We start from the raw sequence: 21,214 nt of genomic DNA on the forward strand, positions 1-21,214 counted from the left end.
GTGGAGGACAACTTGGTTGACTTCCTGGAGGATCTGTATAGGGACACCAAGGCTAATATCAGATACGCCCAGGATCTCCGTGTATCTAGGGATTTTAAAATTGAGAGGGGGGTTCGGCAGGGATGTATCCTGGCCCTTTTTTTATTTAATTTATACATCAATGACTTGGATAAGATTTTGGTAAAAACAGGGGTCGATTTCTCATATGTGGGGCTACGAGGTTTGCCCGTCCTGCTATATGCGGACGACGCGGTCCTCATTGCTGGGGCAGCAAAGGGACTTCAGACCCTGCTTGACACTTTCCGGAGCTTTATGGATGCCCGTGACCTGGCAATTAACAATTCTAAATCTTATATTATGCAGGTCGGGACTCGACTGAAGAAACAGTACCCTTTTAAAGTGGGTAATGAGAAAGTACCAATGACCTCGACATTCTCTTACCTGGGTGTTTTAGTAGATGACCGCCTGAATTGGGGGGCCCTTATTCAGAGGAAAAAGGGGGAGGTCATAAGGGCGAATGATGGGTAAGCGCCCAATTACGGCAATGGTGAAAATATATCAGGCCAAAAGTGTTGCTATAGCCAGCTATGGGAGCAAAATCTGGGGCTATGTAGCAACTGATGATTTGCAGGTGGCGGAGAACATCTTTTTAAAACGTCTCCTAGGAGTGCCCAGTGGAACATCAAATTTGGTGGTACATGAAGAACTGGGGTTGCCATTTATATGTGATACTTTGGCTATGCGCCGTTTGTTGTTTTGGCTTAATTGTTGGCTAACCAAAGATTTAACTCTTAACCACCAGATCTTAAGAGAAAATATGAGCCTCGATCACATGTTACGTATTCCATGGTTAAAATACATTAAGGGCTGTTTCGAAGAGCTGGGGCGGCCGGACCTTTTTTTAAAGCCTGATTCTATTACCTTGAAGGATGTGGAATTTGTAAAGCAAACTTTTACTACCCTAAAAAAGCTTGGTAGAGATGATCTAGAAATTGGAAAATCTAGCGTCCGTAAATATGTGATGCTTAAAACAACCCCATCCATAGAGCCATATCTTTTGTGGCCATTGACGACCCATGAGCGGTTTTTATTGATCAGGTTCCGATTGGACTGTTTCCATCTGCTACTTGCTGTCCCAAAAGGTAGCTGCAGAGGCCAGGTGTTAGCATCCTGGGGCTGAGACGGAGTGTCTCCTCAGGATTTGCTACACTTTGGGGCCGATTCCGATTCCGGCCGCCAAACGAACCGACCGACACGGACCCGGACCGAATACCGACCGACATGGACCAGCACCGTACGACCCGTGCAGTACAATGCAACGCGAGTGAATTACAACCGACATGTACGGAATACAAGCCGTACGACCGAGCCGGAGGGAAAATAGTGATCCGGCCGGAAAACCAACGTTATATTCACCCACCAACACGAACCCGGAATCAACCCGTCCGACCCGTACCCGCGATGTACGATTAGCACAGTACGATGCAATGAGTGTAAAACCAGACCGACTCGCACGGAGACCAAGCCGCACAACTGACATGCACAGACAACCCGGCACACAAGCAATAGAGACCGCCGCGAACGATGCCTACCAAACACAGAAGACAGGCAGCGTGAACGAGGCGGAGAAGCCCGCACAGCAGCGTCTGTTTCCGTCACATGAACGTCTCCTACATGCCTACAAAACACAAAGGAAAAAACACAAAAAAAGGACCAAACTAGCAATGACTAAGCCAATAAATACCCAACACAAATTAATTGGACAAAGACACAACTACAACTATATAAATGACTACAATCACTACCATCATCCCTTGCAAACAGGAGACACAGCCAGCAGCAAACACCCGTACACAGCAACCACAGACACACTCACAACTCACCCATCACACAACTCACACACCATCAGCACCTCATACAAAAGCATACACACATACACACAGCAAAACCAACACCAAACCAACTTCACTTGCACCCTCACACACACATCCCTCACCACCACCACCCATCACCATGCCCCCAAAGAAGAATCCAAAGTTCACACATAGTGAGTTAGAAGTGCTGGTAGACGAGATCATCAGAGTAGAGCCACATTTGTTTGGTACATTGGTTCAAAGGACCCCCATCTCACAGAAAACAAAGATGTGGGCGAGGATTGTGGACAAGGTGAACGCACAAGCACCAACGTTGCGCACAAAGGACGATATCCAGAACAGGTGGTATGACGTGCGCAGGAGGGTCAAGAAACTCATCGAGAAAGATCACGCCTTGAGTCAGCGCACCGGCGGTGGCCCTCCTGCCAAACCAGTCTACTTCAGGACCTGGGAGGAGAAGGTGCGGGACATCCTACCACCAGAGAGCGCCCATGGCCTAACAGACATGCCAGAGACTGGTAAGTACACAAACAACAAACCCATGATTGTTTGGCAAGGGGACAGTGAAACCATGCACCCCAAGCAAACCTTCACTAACCAATAGATAATCAACCCAAGATGTGTATGCCAGTCACACAAACACAATACCTGCCATCTCATAGTGACTGGGGACTTTGTCATGACATGCACCAACCTACAAACAAATAGAGCAAGCCACTGGCACTAAGCCAAATACATCCAGCAAGACAGTTTGCCACCACAAATACACCACCTCACAGTGCAGCTGACTGTCAGGAAGGAATAGTGGGGATGCAGGTGAAGTGAGTGTAGCCAAAAGCATGATGGGGCCTGTAGTCACAGATAATGCTCCCCCTCCTCATTGGCCCACCAAGACCTCTCTAAAACATGCCCACATCACAGGGAGTGGAAAATGACTGACAAGATGGCTGACACTGGCTCCTGCTAGGGGTTGTGTGCAAATCAGAAGCAGGACACCACTGACTGACATCCTGAAAGACAACTTGCACGCCCTACAATGAAAGCACGTGTCATGATGGGAAGGAGGACTGACAGCCCTGACCATACTAATCAGCATGGGGAGACACCGCCCAACACAAACTCCACACAACTCAACGGGTACAGTGCTTTGACACACACCTCATTGAAATATCAGCAAAAGATCCCCCGTACTGGCTGCTGCTGTGTGAAGCACAGGGGTTCACTTGGGACTTGTAGCCAAACAAACACCAGGATTTCACAGTCAGCCATCTTGCCATTGCTGTCACACCCCCTCACAGGGAAGCAGATTCAAGAGGGTGGAAGCATGGGCATGCTGGGTAGGGCGGTGTAGCCAAGAGTATGATGGGACTCGCAGTCACACCCAACCTACACCCACCCACATGGCCCAGCAAGATCAACCTGAACCATGCTCTCCTCACAGGGAGTGGGAAGGGACCGACAAGATGTCTGACACTGGGCTCTGTTGTGGGGAGCACAAGGCCATGCTGGGACTACTAGCCAAACAATCACCAGGATTCCACAGTCAGCCATCTTGCCATTGCTGTCACACCCCCTCACAGGGATGCAGAGTCAAGAGGGAGGAAGCATGGGCATGCTGGGTAGGGGAGTGTAGCCAAGAGTATGATGGGACTCGCAGTCACACCCAACCTACACCCACCCACATGGCCCAGCAAGATCAACCTGAACCATACTTGCCTCACAGGGAGTGGGAAAGGACCGACAAGATGTCTAACACTCGGCTCTGTTGTGGGGAGCACGAGGCCATGCTGGCAAATGGCCAACAACAAGATCAAACTCTGTCCGTGACAAGCTGGGAAAAATCAGTGTACAGGCAGGCATCTGTTATAAAAGTAGAAAATGTCATGTTTGTGAACCAACGATGCATGTAGAAACATAAATCACATTGTGTGTCTCTTCCAAACACAGGTCGTGCTGGGCACCCACTGACAAATGCTGAGGATACCCAGTCCCAGACTCTGGTGGACACTGAGCTCCCTGGTCTGACTCTCTCACTGTCCTCTTCGGATGACGACGACCAACCTGGCCCCTCCGGTGTGAGCCACCATGCAGCACCAGCAGCAGCAACATCTGCCCCCCCTGTACCCACACCTCCACCATCTGGACTCCGACAGGGCACCCCCGCCAACACGGACAGACCAAGGACAATCAATACCCACAGCACAGGGACACAGGACCCCCCGGAAGCTACAGCCAACACCACCAGCAACACCACCCAATGGGTCCCAGGGTCACCTGTGCGTACGGCCGCTGGTTCTGTCCGTGTGGAGAGGGGTGCTGGGAGGGGTGGGAGGCACAGGGCATGCCTTGCAGAGGGGTCTGGACTGCATGATGACCCCCAACTGGCACGCATCATAGATACGTACCAGGATAGCACCGGAGGAGTTGATCAGGTAGTGGGGATCCTCAAGGACATGCAACAGGAGCAGGTCGCCCACCATGCCTGCATGGAGGCAAAGTGGGATACCCTTACTGCGGTGCATCGGGACATACTACAATGCCTCCGACAGATCAACACCAACCTGTCCCCACCCTCCTGTGTGCCCACAACATCTGTCGCAACACCATCTGTCAGCGCCACAGGGAGGGAGGAGGCCTGCACATGAGGATTTTCCCCCCTGGAAGAAGAGGGGTCATCGGAAGAAAGACATGTAAGAGGCAGATGTCCCAGCACATCCCCCAGGGCCTCTAAACCTGTTCTGGACAATGTTCTTTGTGCGCAACCCGTTCACCTTGTCCACTCGCACACAACTCGCCCACATGACATGGATGGTTCATGTTGGGCCAATGTATCAGATGACTGTGGACTTTACTCTGTACATTTCATTTACCAGCACGTCCAACTCAAATGTGAACTTTGGATTCCCAAACCACTGTACAGCACCCAACATCCTGTGCACCTCACTCACACATGTTTGTAAATAAACTCACCAGTACACCATACTTGCCTCTGTTGTGATTCAAACTTGTCATGTTCAGGGCGAAGTCGATCTGCTACACAACACAGTGCATGCCAAGTACTGCAACAATGTGACCAACGTAAGGTCAGTCATGGGGATGTGACACATGTGAGGGAGACACACCACTAAGGCAACACAAAACATACTCACCATGGCCATGTGACTCATCACACACAATGATGTTGACCTGAAACACATTGGCATGCACAGACACAACACCAAGCACAGCCAGAGGTAACAAGTCCACAGGTGAGGTAAGCAGATGTCACTCAGATGTGGGAAGACAGACAACGCACATAACAAAGTGTAGCACAGGTTCATTACACACCAGCAACACGTCTATTCCACAATAGTTGCACGGTAATTCTACGTAACAGTGGACACACGCTCACAATGTTTTGGAGAATGGAAGTCCAGGGATGTGTGGTACATCAGTTGATGGGAATTCTCAACTTCCACACTGTTGTTGGCTTCTGGGTGTTGGGGGTCAGTGTTGACCACAGAACAGGCTAAGGACCCTGGGAAGGACAGACAAGATACAGTCAAAAGCACAGATGGACAGGAGAGAAATGCAATACACATAACATGTTGCAAAACACCTACACAAACACTAGTTAGCAGTACTACCCTATTGTGGAGTACACACCACCTGAATGGGCACATCACAGCACGCATCCAGTCAAGTGGCACACAGACACACTCAGACAGCAACAGAGCTGGCTCAACACATTCCTGGAAACTCACTTTCAGGTGAAGAAGTTGTTGATGAGCTGGGAGCGGACGTCACCATCATCCTCATCATCAATGGCATCCTGGCCCAAGTCAGGATCCTCCACAGGTGCCGGACGTTGGTCGTCGTCATCCTCATCCAGGATGAGAGGCACCTCCTTCCTCACCGCCATGTTGTGTAGCATGCAGCAGACCAGTATTATTTTGCACACCTTTGCAGGCTCATATGGGAGGGCCCCTCCGGTCTTGTCCAGGCAGCGAAAACGGCTTTTCAGGAGGCCGAATGTCCGCTCAATCACCCTCCTGCCCCGACCATGTGCCTCATTGTAGCGCAGCTCGGCTGGTGTCACAGGGTTCCTGAGGGGTGTCAGCAACCACGGCATGTTGGGGTATCCGGAGTCACCTACACACACAAAAATGAACAAGTAGATGAGTTTGGTAGGAGTGTGGAATACAACAATGACAAACACACACAATGAGAAACAGTCAGTACACACCGACAAGCCAGGCACGCTGAGCTGGCATCTGTGACATCAGCGTTGCAATGTGACTACTCCTCATTATGTAGGCATTGTGCACTGAACCAGGGAGCCGTGCACACACATGTGTGATCAACATGTCAGCAAGACAGACCACCAGAGCATTGATCGAATGGTAGTGCTTCCTGTTACCGTATGCCTGCTCATGTGCCTGTGGTGGTATCAGGGCAACATGTGTCCCGTCAATGGATCCAATGACGTTTGGCATCCTCCCCAGTGTATAAAAGGCATCCTTAATTTCAGGGAGTTCATCTTGGCTCGGGAACTTGATATACAGGTCGAGGAATTGCAACATCCCCTGCAAGACATCACGTAGCACCCGACTAAACATCGTTTGCGACATACCACCAGCAGTAGCCACAGTGTACTGGAAGGTACCAGTAGCAAAGAAGTGCAGGGCTGCCATCACCTTCACTTCTGGGGTCAGTGCTGTAGGGTTTATGTCCGGCCTGGTAGCAGATGTGGTGCCAACTGCTCCACCAACTCCTCAATCAGTGGCCTGGTGAAGCGGTACCGTCTGATGCTGTCGCGTTCCTGCATAGTTGCAAGGTCTGGGAATGGACGATGCACAGCTGGTGCCCTGCAGTACAGAGATGCACAAAGGAAGCTTGTCAGTACATCCCCCCATGTGGCCATGACCACGATCACTCTCACATGCTAGTTCATGACATTACACAATGTACTGAGGTGTGTGCTGTTGGTCATGGACACATATGTCACCTACAAGACCACCACCTCACATCTCAATTCCACATGTCCACATGAGTCCCATGTAGTGCAATGGGCTAATCATCTGGCTGTGTCACCCAACCTATGTGCTGCTGCAATGTTAAAAAAAAACACCCCAGTGACTAATGAGGACTCATGTCTCCCAGGCATCACAGATCTTTGCCATGCAGGAACCCAGGGTCGCTGTATTGCCACATCAACACAGCAATGGACATGGCGTAGCACGTACACACCACAAGGCAAGCGTAAGTCCCACAGGTAGTGGCCACTGTTGTCCATGCCGGCCCTACATGTACGTCTCTTAGACACACACCCATCAAGTTTGATGCATATACCACATGGATGTGGAGACTGTCACCCATTGGTAACATGTGATCAGACACATCTGAGACACAACATGCACACAAACTGTGGGTGCACATCAGTATTGGGGCTACAGGTCTCACTGTGATGTACATGCCATCACCCCCAGGACTCAGGGTGTAAGTGACATGCCCCAAACATATCCAACCTGACACTGTGGCCTTCACTCATTCCAATTACTGTCCAATTGCACATCACAGTGCAAATGTGCACAACACACAAAGGACTCTCCCCCCATGTACAAGATAACAGCCTGGGAGTGGCTGCACAAAGTGCCAGATAAAAAAATTGCTGTGGCCCCCTCAAACACCGAGGGAATGCAGCCTCACATGCCATGGGACACTGTGTGGCCAATGCTAAAGTGTGGCAGGTGTGTGCAGGTGTCCATGGCTAGTATATGTGTTTTGCATCCGTCTAATAGTCACACTAATGCGATCCAACGCGGGTGACAATGCGTACGCATTGCACGGGTCATGTACGAGCCGTGCGTAGGCCTTGTCATTGAATGCAATGAGGTCCGACGCCTGTAACAATGCGTACGCATTGCACGGGTCATGTCCGAGCCGTGCGTAGGCCTTGTCATTGAATGCAATGAGGTCCGACGCGGGTGACAATGCGTACGCATTGCACAGGTCATGTTCGAACCGTGCGTACCCATTGTCATTGAATGCAATGCAGTCCGACGCGGGTGACAATGCGTACGCATTGCACAGGTCATGTCCGAGCTGTGCGTACGCCTTGGGCATTGAATCGTATGGAGACGGGTGCATTTGTACATTCAAAATACACGTTGTACAATCAGTTGAACGAGCCGGGCGCACGCCTTGTCATTGAATGCAATGAGGTCCGACGCGGGTGACAATGCGTACGCATTGCACGGGTCATTTCCGAGCCGTGCGTAGGCCTTGTCATTGAATGCAATGAGGTCCGACGCCTGTAACAATGCGTACGCATTGCACGGGTCATGTCCGAGCCGTGCGTAGGCCTTGTCATTGAATGCAATGAGGTCCGATGCGGGTGACAATGCGTACGCATTGCACAGGTCATGTTCAAGCCGTGCGTACCCATTGTCATTGAATGCAATGCAGTCCGACGCGGGTGACAATGCGTACGCATTGCACAGGTCATGTCCGAGCTGTGCGTACGCCTTGGGCATTGAATCTTATGGAGACGGGTGCATTTGTACATTCAAAATACACGTTGTACAATCAGTTGAACGAGCCGGGCGCACCCATTGGCTCAGGACTGTCATGGAGACGGATGCGGATTCAAAACTTGTATGAGTTGTGCACTGGAAATTCAGTTGGATGCCTACAACAATGTTGCAATTTCAAGTGTTCCATGAAGGTGAAGATTTGAACGATGCGGAAGGCGTGTACAAGTCGTACTTTTAAATGGATTGGCCAGATTCATAGAATGCAACCGTGTTGGACCTGTCACTTTAGACACATGGCACAGAGTCTGCCTCTGGCTGGACCCCAGGGAGCTCACTTGCCTGCACTACATGCTACTGGACCACATCCCTGCTACCACTGCTGCTGTCTCTGCATCCTCTGGCTCCTGCTATGGCACGTACACTGGAGAGGGCCCCAGCCTTCACTGAGGAGGAGAACCAGGCCCTGCTGGACGGGCTCCTTCCAGAGTACAGAAAGCTCTATGGGACACCAGGGGAGCAGGTGAGTGTGCTGTCCACTGCCTTCCTAATTAAACATGTTGTCTGACTAGCAGTACTAGCAGTGTGTACAGCAGTGGCAAGCATTATCACTGACTACTTTCATCCCCCAAAGTGTGTAGGGACATGTACTGAATATTTTTCCTGCTGCTAAAGTGCATTTTTGCCAGCTTAGACTATCCATGCATTGTTAATATGTCAGACATGCATGTGAGTTTTCATTCCCCGTGGTTGCACTATCTGTGTAATTATTTTCCCTTTGTGATGATGACATGTATATCTAATTGTGTGCTGCACAAATCTGGGGCATGTGTGTTAATGTACTTTTCACTTTGTCCTCCTCACAGGTTGATGCCCACCAGATGCAGGAGATCTGGCTGACCATCGCCCAGGCTGTTCGTTCTGTGGGGGTCTACAAGCACCGCATCCGCAACTGCCAGAAGAGGTGGCAGGACCTTCGTGGCTGGACCCGGAGGATAGCTAGAGTCCAGCTGTCACCTCCACGCAGGAGGGGCGGACACCGGACCCTGACTCCCCACATCCTCCGGATACTGGCGGTGGTCTTCCCAGACCTGGATAGGCAGCTGAAGGCCAGACAGCAGCAGGAAGGGGGTAAGTCCATGCCTGATCTGTGTACGATGTCTGACATGCACATAGCAGTCTTTTGTCTGGGTCACACTTCCACATTACGTACGTCTTGAAGTCCCCAAATCAGGTCCCTCATCTGCATGATGCACCCTCCTCATCTGTTCCACAGGTGTGGCCCCTACAGTCTTTGGATTGTGTCACTAGGGCACTGTGTCCCTGCAGTCAGCTATGTATCAGGTACCAGTCAGCATCAGTTCCAGTGACTCTGTTGTGTGTGTCATGGGTGGATCAATTGTTTACACAACGCCTGAGATCTGACATGTGAACTGTGTGTGCCCTTGAGATGTGTACCAATTTCTGGTCTGACTCTCAACATGTTTCTGGGGTATTCAATACAAAACCATGCAGCAGAGTACTCCAATTTTTGGGCATCAGGAGTAGGTATGGCAAGTATGCCACAATTGCTTAGCCACCTGACTACTGTCTCGCCTGCATTCCCCACCTCTTCACTGCCTTCTTCTGCTGCGCCCTGATCCTGTCCCTGCGGTGCCTGGCCTGCCCCCATGTATGCCCCTCCGAGGGGATGACCCCGGTCCTTAGCAGTGCAGGCAAGCAAGGCGTGACAGTTGTCACTCTAGTTCACTCCTTGGCAATTTGACATGGACTGACCATTGGCCTTTTGGTTGCACAGCCGTTTCGAATTTCATATACTGAATTTGTGACTCTAGTTCACTCCTTGCCCTTTGGAAATGGACTGGCCATTGGCCTTTTGTTGGAACAGACGTTTCACTTTTCATATGCTGAATAAAGCTTTTTACTTTGTCCCTGTGAACTTGATTTAGCTGTACATCATGTTGAGGTTGTTTTAGATGCCCTTGCACCTGTAATGTTTTGTTTACAATGTTGCATACTGATGTGTTGATGTGAGGTACTCCCTGTGGTCCATGAGATATGTATCCTATTCTGGTGGGTATCCATGTCATCCTCTGCAGCTACCTGGGTGTGTCTGGATCAACCATTTGTGTTAATCTCTCTGTGAGCATTTAATTGCCAAGGTCACATCTGTGGCTTGCACCCCTGCACAATAGATGTGCTTCCCATTGTCCAAATTGTCACTTCCACATACTTCGTGCTCATCACTACTGGCCCTACAGGTGTGGGCATCATTGGTATAGGAGCAACTGGGTCCTCTGTGCAACTTGCTGTACATATGTATTGAGTATGTGCAGATGACTTAAGGGAGACTCACGTACCCAGGCTGTTGTGACCAGAGACTTCATTGTGCGGTAACTGATGACTGACTGACCAAGTGTTCTGCAGACATGAGTGGGACTTGCGGTGAATATGTTTGGCACAGCTGGGCTCCCACAGGAGTTGTGTCCCCTCAAGTTAGTGTGTTGTCCAGTGACATGGCCTGGGCCCATGGTGTGTATTGTATGTGCATGTGTGTGTGTCCACATCCCTGTTCATACACAGACAGTGTTCCCTTGATATGTTCGTGTTGTTGATGCTTGCTGAGTGGTACTGGGTTAATCCCACTACTTTTCAAATGGGCTACCAGATGTGTGGGTGCATGACTCACTCCTGTTAATTGGTGTATCATCATTGGGATTTGTCAGTTCTGAGTGTTGATGATGTTGTCAGACACAGATGGGACACAGTGAGGGTTCCTCAAGGCACTTTTTTGTTCGCAATATCACGTAGTTGTCCCTATGTGGTAGTTTTCAGTGATTGAGACATTTGTATGTGTGTGTGACTGCTCCCACTTGTCGGGTTCACGGCAGCGATGCTGGCAGGTGTCAACATGGGTGCCTTGTGTTCCTCCTTGGCATCTGCATAGTCCTGGGACAGTGGCAGGGATTGTGAAGGTCACATGAGCTTTGAGGTCATGGCCATGTACCGCATTCTGTGCAGTGTGTCTGTCATTCCCCAGGGTTGTAAACAGTCCATGTGTGATGTGTGTGTGCACCTTAGTTCCTGCCAACATTCCTGTGTTTGTCATGTGGGCATGTGCAATGTCACCTGTCCATGTAGGCTTCATAGATACACATTGTTGCAGTTCAGGTGTGTGGTGTTGATGGTGGACTGATATGAATGTTTGCATGGATGGTCCCTTAGCTCCCGTTTGTCCGTGGATGAGGGGCCATGCTCACTGATTTGTGTTTGTGTATGTGTGATGTACGTTTGTGGCACAGGACACATGTCTGGGTTTCCCAGTTTGTACGACATCTGCCTTTGTCATCACAGTGGAGGTGTCATGCATGCTTGTGTCACATCAATGTCTTGTCCCTGGGGATTGTGCTGTTGTTTGTCAGTCTCTTGCTGTGTTAGTTGGTGTTCATTCCAGCTGGTGTCACATGTGTCTGTTGTGCTCCCTCTTCATCTCCCAACGCCTGATTGCCCACTGAGGGTGTCCCAATGATGGTTTACTTTTGTATGGCACTGTGTCCACATCTGTGTCACTGTGGTTCAGCCCCTCTCATGTGTTGTGTAGTTGCCTGTGGATACTGTGACACACACACATGTTGTGTCCGATGTGCAGTGTGAGTTTGCCTGTTTGTGTTTGTGCATCTGCACCAGTGCATTGATATTGCTGTTGTGGGCCTTTGTCTGGATGCTGTTTCTGTGATTGTGCATGGTGTCCCTGTGAGTCATTTCACATCATTCTGCACATTCATCCTGGTTGTTGGGTGCCATTGCTGGCATGGAATGTGAGTTAGTGAGCTGACACCTACAGTCTACACATGTTGTTTTGGTTGGTGTGTCTATTTTCGAGATGTGTGCATGCTTTGTGATGGTCACTTCTGCTGTTGTGTCATTGTACGCTGTGTGCATTGTCAGCCGCATGTGTGATGCTTGTCTGCACATGACCGAGAGTGTTATGTTTTCACAGCACTGTTTGCCTCAACACATCTCTGTGTGTATGGGACACAACCACTATTCTCCCCCAGAAGTGTTTGATGTGTTGGGAGCAGGGATCATACCTGCTGTTAGTTATTTGCAGCTTTGACCATGATGGCACTTACCTTTTGGTCACTGTGTTGAGGGGGGTTTGGTCCCCATCACCACAATGCTCCACATCTGTTGCGTTTTGTGTGCCCCCACTTGACTTCTGTTCTACACAGTGAGGGGTTGTTCTTATTACATTGCCACAGTGCTATGGTGATGCTTGCCTTGTGTATGTCACACTCATGTGTTGGTCACACATGTGCTGTTACTTACATTGTATGCTCGTAGCCATATTCACTGTTGTGGGCATTTGTCACAAACTACACACTGTTGTCATGATGTCGTGGGGGATGTATTTTGCGGACATACCTGATGTTTGCGTATGCTGGACGTGTTGCGCATCACCCATCCTATGGCTGGGGGTGGCAGGGGTGATGGGCAACAGGTCCCCTATGGCTGGGGGTGGCAGGGGTGATGGGCAACAGGTCCCCTATGAGTGAGGGTGGCAGGGGTGATGGGCAACATAAGCCCTGTGAGTGGGGGTGGCAGGGGTGATGGGCAAGAGGTCCCCTATGGTTGGGGGTGGCAGGGATGATGGACAACAGGTCCCCTATGAGTGAGGGTGGCAGGGGTGATGGGCAACATAAGCCCTGTGAGTGGGGGTGGCAGGGGTGATGGGAAACATAAGCCCTGTGAGTGGGGGTGCCAGGGGTGATGGGCAACATAAGCCCTGTGAGTGGGGGTGGCAGAGGTGATGGGAAACATAAGCCCTGTGAGTGAGGGTGGCAGGGGTGATGGGAAACAAAAGCCCTGTGAGTGGGTGTGGCAGGGGTGATGGGAAACATAAGCCCTGTGAGTGGGGGTGGCAGGGGTGATGGGCAACAGGTCCCCTATAGCTGGGGGTGGCAGGGGTGATGGGCAACAGGTCCCCTATGAGTGAGGGTGGCAGGGGTGATGGGCAACATAAGCCCTGTGAGTGGGGGTGACAGGGGTGATGGGAAACATAAGCCCTGTGAGTGGGGGGTGGCAGCGGTGATGGGCAACATAAGCCCTGTGAGTGGGTGTGGCAGGGGTGATGGGCAACATAAGCCCTGTGAGTGGGGGTGGCAGGGGTGATGGGAAACATAAGCCCTGTGAGTGGGGCTGGCAGGGGTGATGGGCAACATAAGCCCTGTGAGTGGGGGTGGCAGGGGTAATGGGCAACAGGTCCCCTTAAGCTGGGGGTGGCAGGGGTGATGGGCAACAGGTCCCCTATGTCTGGGGGTGGCAGGGGTGATGGGCAACAGGTCCCCTATGAGTGAGGGTGGCAGGGGTGATGGGCAACATAAGCCCTGTGAGTGGGGGTGGCAGGGGTGATGGGAAACATAAGCCCTGTGAGTGGGGCTGGCAGGGGTGATGGGCAACATAAGCCCTGTGAGTGGGGGTGGCAGGGGTGATGGGAAACATAAGCCCTGTGAGTGGGGGTGGCAGGGGTGATGGGAAACATAAGCCCTGTGAGTGGGTGTGGCAAGGGTGATGGGAAACATAAGCCCTGTGAGTGGGGGTGGCAGGGGTGATGGGCAACAGGTCCCCTGTGAGTGGGGGTGGCAGGGGTGATGGGCAACAGGTCCCCTGTGAGTGGGGGTGGCAGGGGTGATGGGCAACATAAGTCCTGTGAGTGGGGTGGCAGGGGGGATGGGCAACAGGTCCCCTATGGCTGGGGGTGGCAGGGTTGATGGGCAACAGGTCCCCTATGAGTGAGGGTGGCAGGGGTGATGGGCAACATAAGCCCTGTGAGTGGGGGTGACAGGGGTGATGGGAAACATAAGCCCTGTGAGTGGGGGTGGCAGGGGTGATGGGCAACATAAGCCCTGTGAGTGGGGGTGGCAGGGGTGATGGGAAACATAAGCCCTGTGAGTGGGGGTGGCAGGGGTGATGGGAAACATAAGCCCTGCGAGTGGGTGTGGCAGGGGTGATGGGAAACATAAGCCCTGTGAGTGGGGGTGGCAGGGGTGATGGGCAACAGGTCCCCTATGTCTGGGGGTGGCTGGGGTGATGGGCAACAGGTCCCCTATGAGTGAGGGTGGCAGGGGTGATGGGCAACATAAGCCCTGTGAGTGGGGTGGCAGGGGTGATGGGCAACAGGTCCCCTGTGAGTGGGGGTGTTAGGGGTGATGGGAAACATAAGCCCTGTGAGTGGGGGTGGCAGGGGTGATGGGAAACATAAGCCCTGTGAGTGGGGGTGGCAGGGGTGATGGACAACATAAGCCCTGTGAGTGGGGGTGGCAGGGGTGATGGGCAACAGGTCCCCTATGTCTGGGGTTGGCAGGGGTGATGGGCAACAGGTCCCCTATGAGTGGGGGTGGCAGGGGTGATGGGCAACATAAGCCCTGTGAGTGGGGGTGGCAGGGGTGATGGGCAACAGGTCCCCTGTGAGTGGGGGTGGCAGGGGTGATGGGCAACAGGCCCCCTATGGGTGGGGGTGTTAGTGGTGCTGGCCATGCAACCCGTATGGTGGGCCAGGATATGTATCCCCTGGTTGTGTGTGCCATTTTGCTGGTACGTGTCATTTGTTTATGTGGTAGGTGTCTGACTTACCGTCTGCGCCGTCGGCGTCAGTCCCTGATCCGGTCATAGATGTAGAGTACTGGTATGACCTGCGCGATAGGATTCATGATGTGTTTGTGTCGTACACGCTGCCTGTTGCTCCGTCTCGTACCCACTGCAAGCTGTTCCGTCTCGTAGCCGTGTATTGAGTTGTGGCGCGAATCGTAGCTGATATGCTTGTTTTCCAGATGCTGTGACGTGCCGTACATGACGACCTATCCGGCGCGTAGCAAGTACACATCGTACTTGTCATGCCGGAAACTGCTATGGATACAGCTTCCGGGCGACACGGTTCCTCTTTGGGAGCTACAGCTCGGACGGAGAGTGGGTCTTGATTCACAGCCTACGTGTCGGTCGTGTTTTTGGCAGTTATGCGCATCGTACTTCCTATACAGGACGGACCGGCTCCGGGTACGTGTCGGTCGCAGGCTAAGGCTACAGACAGCTGTCCGACCGGCCATCGGAATCGGCCCCTTTATGTTCTTTTGTAAATTTTATGAAGTACCTCGCAGATATTTTTTAACACCTCTTTTAAAGAAGCTGAACTTTACCCAGGTCCGCCCAGCTCTTTATTTACAATTGCTGAAACCAGAATGTTCAACTTTTATATTAGGTTTTCTGAAATCCTCACTGAGATCTAGTATTTGTATGGAGAGTTAGTAAACCTTTAACGTTTGTAGGCACCCCTTACCAACACCTATGAAGATGAATTTCTGGCCATTGGTCGCTTGTTTTTTCCTCTCTATTATTCATTGTATTAGATGTATGTATTTTTCTTAAGGGACTATATCCCTCTTCTTTACTGTTATGAATTGTATGTTTTAATTGCTACATGGAGTTGTGTAACTTTTATGGTTTTACTTTAAAGCCGAATAAAGTATTTTGAATTTGAATGAATTTGACACCATGCTGAATAAAAAATGTTTTATTACTTTTTAAAAATCTATAGCATTCTAGGCTCACCGATGGGTTTCACACCTGTTTCCACCACAAACTGGCAGTTGTTTGAACCCACAAAAATTAGGAAAAATTAATTACCTCTTAAAAAATGCAAAAACGGTGGCAAAAAATTCATTTTTTTCATACATCTGTAATTGTTCCTGAAAGCTGAGAAGATGGTGGTACAAGCACAACAAACCTTTTTTTGATGCCATTTTTTATAAAAGAAACATATGCTTTCTTGTGCAACACTTTTTTCTCATTTTTTTCACACGAAAACAAATTTAGCGATGTTTTGGCTATTTTCTTGGTCTCCTGCAGGGGAATACACAAGACCTGGGTATCTTTAAAATCCCAGGATGTTGGGAAAAATAAAGCAAGAACACAAACTTGGCATGGATACCTTAGGTGGAAAAAATGTATGAAGGCATATGCTTGAAGTACACCCAAATACCAAAACATGGGCTAATACAAAGTGCAGTCACTATGAGTATTTCGTAATGCCATTTGAAATATGCAACACTCCCATAGCTTTTTAGTACTTCTTCAATTATGTATTTTGAGCTATATTAAACACATATACAGTGACCTATTTTGATGACATATCGATATTTTCTGAGACTCAAGGACAGGGTCCTCCAAAGTAGGTCCTGGAGGGCCGGATCCATAACAGATTTTTAATATATCGCCATTTAGATAATCCTAAAAATCTGGCATGGATCCGGCCCTCCAGGGAAAACTTTGGAGAATCTTGTTCTAGGACAACACCTCGAACAAATGAGAGAGTTACTGTCTCCTTTAAGGGGACATGGATTGAATGTAAAGGCTAAAAATGCATTATTGAAGTCAAGCTGTTATGTTTTGCTAGATTCATTATTTCAGTCAAGGGTATTCAGATGGGTTCCAGTAAGGTGAAGTGTGGAGTAGACTGACTGCTGACCACCATTATGCAGTAAATATAAATATTTCTGGGTTTTACCAACTTCCACAAGCAGTTCATTGAATACTTTTCCAAAATAGTCAAACTGATCACCAATCTTACCAGGAAAAGGCAACACTTCTAATGAATCTGTGAAAAATATCAGGCCTTTCAGAAATTATACTTTATTTCAGCATCAGTTCTATAACATCTGGACAAAACAAGATCATTTCTTGTGGAATAAGATGCTCAGTTCTCACAATTGGAGCCGTTCTGTAGGAAGAAGATCCATAATCTAGGGGCATCCATCCACTGGCCTATTGGTCTTGATAATTATCAGCAGTGGAAAAGAATTTCACGATCAATGATCATGAATTACTATCTACAAAAGAACCCTTTTACCAATGGCACAATCTACTCTAAGGTTCTGATTTCTCTTTGAATGTTTGGACTGACCACAAGAATCGCATTTTTCCCAAGTCAATGAAATGCACCAATGATAGCCATGCTAGGTGGTCATTGTTCTTCTCACAATATCCCTATATTATCTCCTACCATCCTGGAAATTAACACAGCAGTCGACCTGGTGGAAAAGGGGCTGGATATGGTGGCGCTGTCTACTAGATACCGCCATCCATATTAGAATGTGCAGCGGTGCAGGGCTTTCCATGGTGGAGACCCCGCCATGGAGAGCCAGGCAGAGTTTGTTTGCGGTGGCCCGTTGTGAGCCCCCAGGGTATTGGGGGTGCACATGGGGGGTACCCCCTAAATTGTCATGGACAAGGTGGCAGGTACCGCGCGGTGCCTGTCACCTTGTGCATGACAATGCACAACATGCATTCCCAGCATTGTGGCAGGCGGTGGTGTGAGCACCGCCCGCCACAGTGCTGGGAATGGGGGATGCCACCACCACGGTGGCATCCTAATTGCCGGTGCGGGACCGCCAGACCACTGGCAGCCGGTCCCAGCACCGCTGGGGTGGCGGGCGGATGGAAGTCCGCCCGCCAGCCTAATCGGCCCCTAAGATTGAAAAAGACCCCTGGTTATCAGTGGACTAGACAGTTATTTATGCCAGGATCAGTAAGATTTATATCCTTGAAACAACATTGCAAAAAAGTCTAATTAGCCTCTTTTTTGATAATTTCTGCACTAATCCTCCAGGAGGAAAGAAACCAATGAACTGGTAAGCAGATTGTTTTGGTGATATGAAGAGTACATTGTATCATGTGATATGGTTGAATATTTTTCCAAGTTAGCCTACTTGGCGCAGATCAATGGATTTCTAATAGTTACTGAACTTGTCAGGCTTTTGTAAAGGCAATAGACTATATAGACTGCCTGGAATAATCATTGTAGGCAGAGAAGCAAGTTTACATCACGTTTTTGGAATAAATTACTGTAGCAGTTGGGAACTATTAACTATAAGTCCCCAAGTTACCATACCCAGAGTGATTGTAAGACAGAAAGTCTGAATCCGACAATTAAACTACAGTGGCATTGTTTTTTAACTGACTGTCACTAAGAATAGGTAAAGTAGATTTCACTGTCAGTATTTGTTTATAGCAACTCACTACGTAGCTTCTTGGAGTTATCAGCTTTTGTCCCACATATGGGTATAATCCACAAATCTTGCCTACCTTTTTTAGTCCAATAAATATGACTTCAGTACAGACCAATTTATAAGGTTGAGCTAAGACCTGCAAGACAGCTGTATTAAAAACCTATAAGGGCCAAGGTCACCTAAAAGAAATTCACTGGCAGACCTGTCCTTCATAGAAGCTGGGTGATTTAGGGTGATTTCCATGGATAATTTAGTCATTCCTGGTGCACAGTGCAAGTTTTCTTTTCACTCTGATTCCCCTTAAACAGTGTGTGACAACATGTCTGGTTCCTCAGGAGCAGTACCCTCAAGAAGCCCACCTTCCGGCAGCTCTGACTCTGGGTAATATACACCAGAGGATCAAAGTGGCCAGACGAGGGGAAGGGAATAGGGAAGGTACTGCAGGGAGGGAGATCTGAAACGAGGACAAATTAATAGGTAAAGGTAGGCTCCTTAGCTACTCTCACAATACACATAAATGACATATAGTATAAACAGTCTTTACCTGTAAAAGAAAATAAAGGGCTTCAAAAGATTAAATAAGCCGGCTGTTTTCAATAACATCCAATATTGTCCTTAGACTGATACTTTTGTAATTCTTCTTGATTGTACAGTTGATTTGGATAGCTTACTCTCCTGGCTACTGTTCACAATGCGACAAAGTCTTGAAGGTTCACATTAATATGCCGTAGAGCACTCTTAACTCTTAGGAGTGTTCACTGTTCTAAGCTTCTCACTGATTAGTATTTATGTGCTCCTTGTGGGTAATGTGCCTTTTTATTGTTTCATTATCATACAATCATCATTTGGACTATTTGTTCAATAGTGCGCCTTTTATTGCTTAATCATAATACTTGTTCGGTAATGCGCTTTTATTGATGTATCATATGTAGAAGCATCCATATACAGTTCACGAAAATTCCATGCACATATCTCTATGGTTCTCTTTTGTAAGACACATTCTATTCTCACATGTGCATTACCATAACATGTTTTATGCAACACTACAAAAGTACACTGCACTCTGGCCAAGAATCTATTAATTACTAGTAGGAGCCGCCGTCTCCTACCTGAAAAGAAGAAACTCTTTGTGGCGGTCTCAAATCAAGCAGTCAGCCGACAGGAATGAAGGACTTCACCTGCTCGTCATCGCCAAGGAATAATCCGCAGGGAATAGATGGATTTTTATAGAGGCTGTGTGATGGACGGCAGCCGTGATGTACCAAAAGACCACGGATCGCGAATCAGCTGGAACTTAAAACAAAAAGAAACAAAGAGGCTGATATGGCACACGTGGGTACTTATTCTAGTACCAGCTCCTCATGGGATTTCTCAATGTGGCAGAATCATTTAGCAGTCATTATTAATTACATTTGATCATCACATTTAGCCATTTTTCAGGGTCTTCTCTATTTAGCAGAGTCATTCGTAAATCCTTTTGGTGGTATGATGTGTAGGGCTGTGATGCACAACAATCACACTTCGGAAAGGCTCTGTGGTCCACAACTGTTTAGATAGGGGGTCATGTAACAGGCTGGACAGGGGGCATGTAACAGTCATGACAAAGTGATCAGTCAGCAGTGCGAAAGGCAGCATTAAGATTAAAACAGTTGGAAGATTCACACTGTTGTCCATGTATCCAGGTATAAGAGCGCCAGATGGTCCAGAAGAACAAAGCCTCCTCAAGGAATATCTGCAGAAGGTGACCCTGAATTTGAGGTAGAGGCTATTTTAGACTTCCAATAGAGACATAGGATAGTACAGTACCTAATTGCCTAGAAGGGGTATTATGCAGCAGACAGATCATGGCAAGCAGAGTCCTTTTTGCAAGCACCTGAACTAGTAAGGCAGTTTCATGCAAAGTTCCTGTAGATGTCCTCACCTAAAACGGGGAGGGCCGAGTTGCCGGGGGCACTGTCAGAATCTGGGGTATTCAGAGACATGAGACCAACAAGAGCAGGAGACAGACAGGGCCGGGAAAAAATAATGAGAAATAAGATTAGAGTATTTGGAGGGCTAATCAATGGGGTCTAGGGCACAAAGTCAAGGCCACTAAGAGGCCAATCAGAGGAAAGACTTGAGGGATGGCAGGAGCTTCCAGGGTAACTTTCAGAAACAATGATCATTTGCCTTGCAACTGGTTTGTTGAATAACCCTCTGACGCATAGGTATTGCTCACCGTTTGCTCCTTGTCTGCACATTTGTTGTTTTCTCTCTTCCCTCCTTTTTATCTGGAACCAACTGGCTGGCATGCTCCTCCAGTGCATCCTCCCAGCATATTCCTCTGCCTTCCTCAGTGTGTCATCTCAACCCATCCGTTGTCCAGACCTTAGGGTCTCTAGGTTGCCAAAGGCTTAATGGTACACTTGGTTCATTACCGGCACGTCATTACTTAGAGTCTGGTAAGTGCTGAACAAGTGTTGGGGTTGTAGCTGGAGGGGGTTCTTTCTTGTATTATGTATTCTTATGCCTTTTCATGTAGATGGTACTGGGAGGATGTGTACAAGTAGATGTGGAAATGAAGAACCTCCAGTGATTGTGACAATGCTTGGGCTGGTTCTCCCAATTTAACGCTGATCAATAGACTATGATAGTAGCCTGAGAAGAAAAGGGGTTAGCAACAACATTTCAATCCTAAGGTACAATATGACCATTAGGATCACACAATAAAAGTTTGAGTCAGTAGCTTGAAGTTTAAAGGTTTATTACAAACTCAAAGCCAGACTAA

This window comes from Triturus cristatus, chromosome 5_2 (assembly GCF_964204655.1).
Source record: "Triturus cristatus chromosome 5_2, aTriCri1.1, whole genome shotgun sequence".
NCBI lineage: Eukaryota > Metazoa > Chordata > Amphibia > Caudata > Salamandridae > Triturus > Triturus cristatus.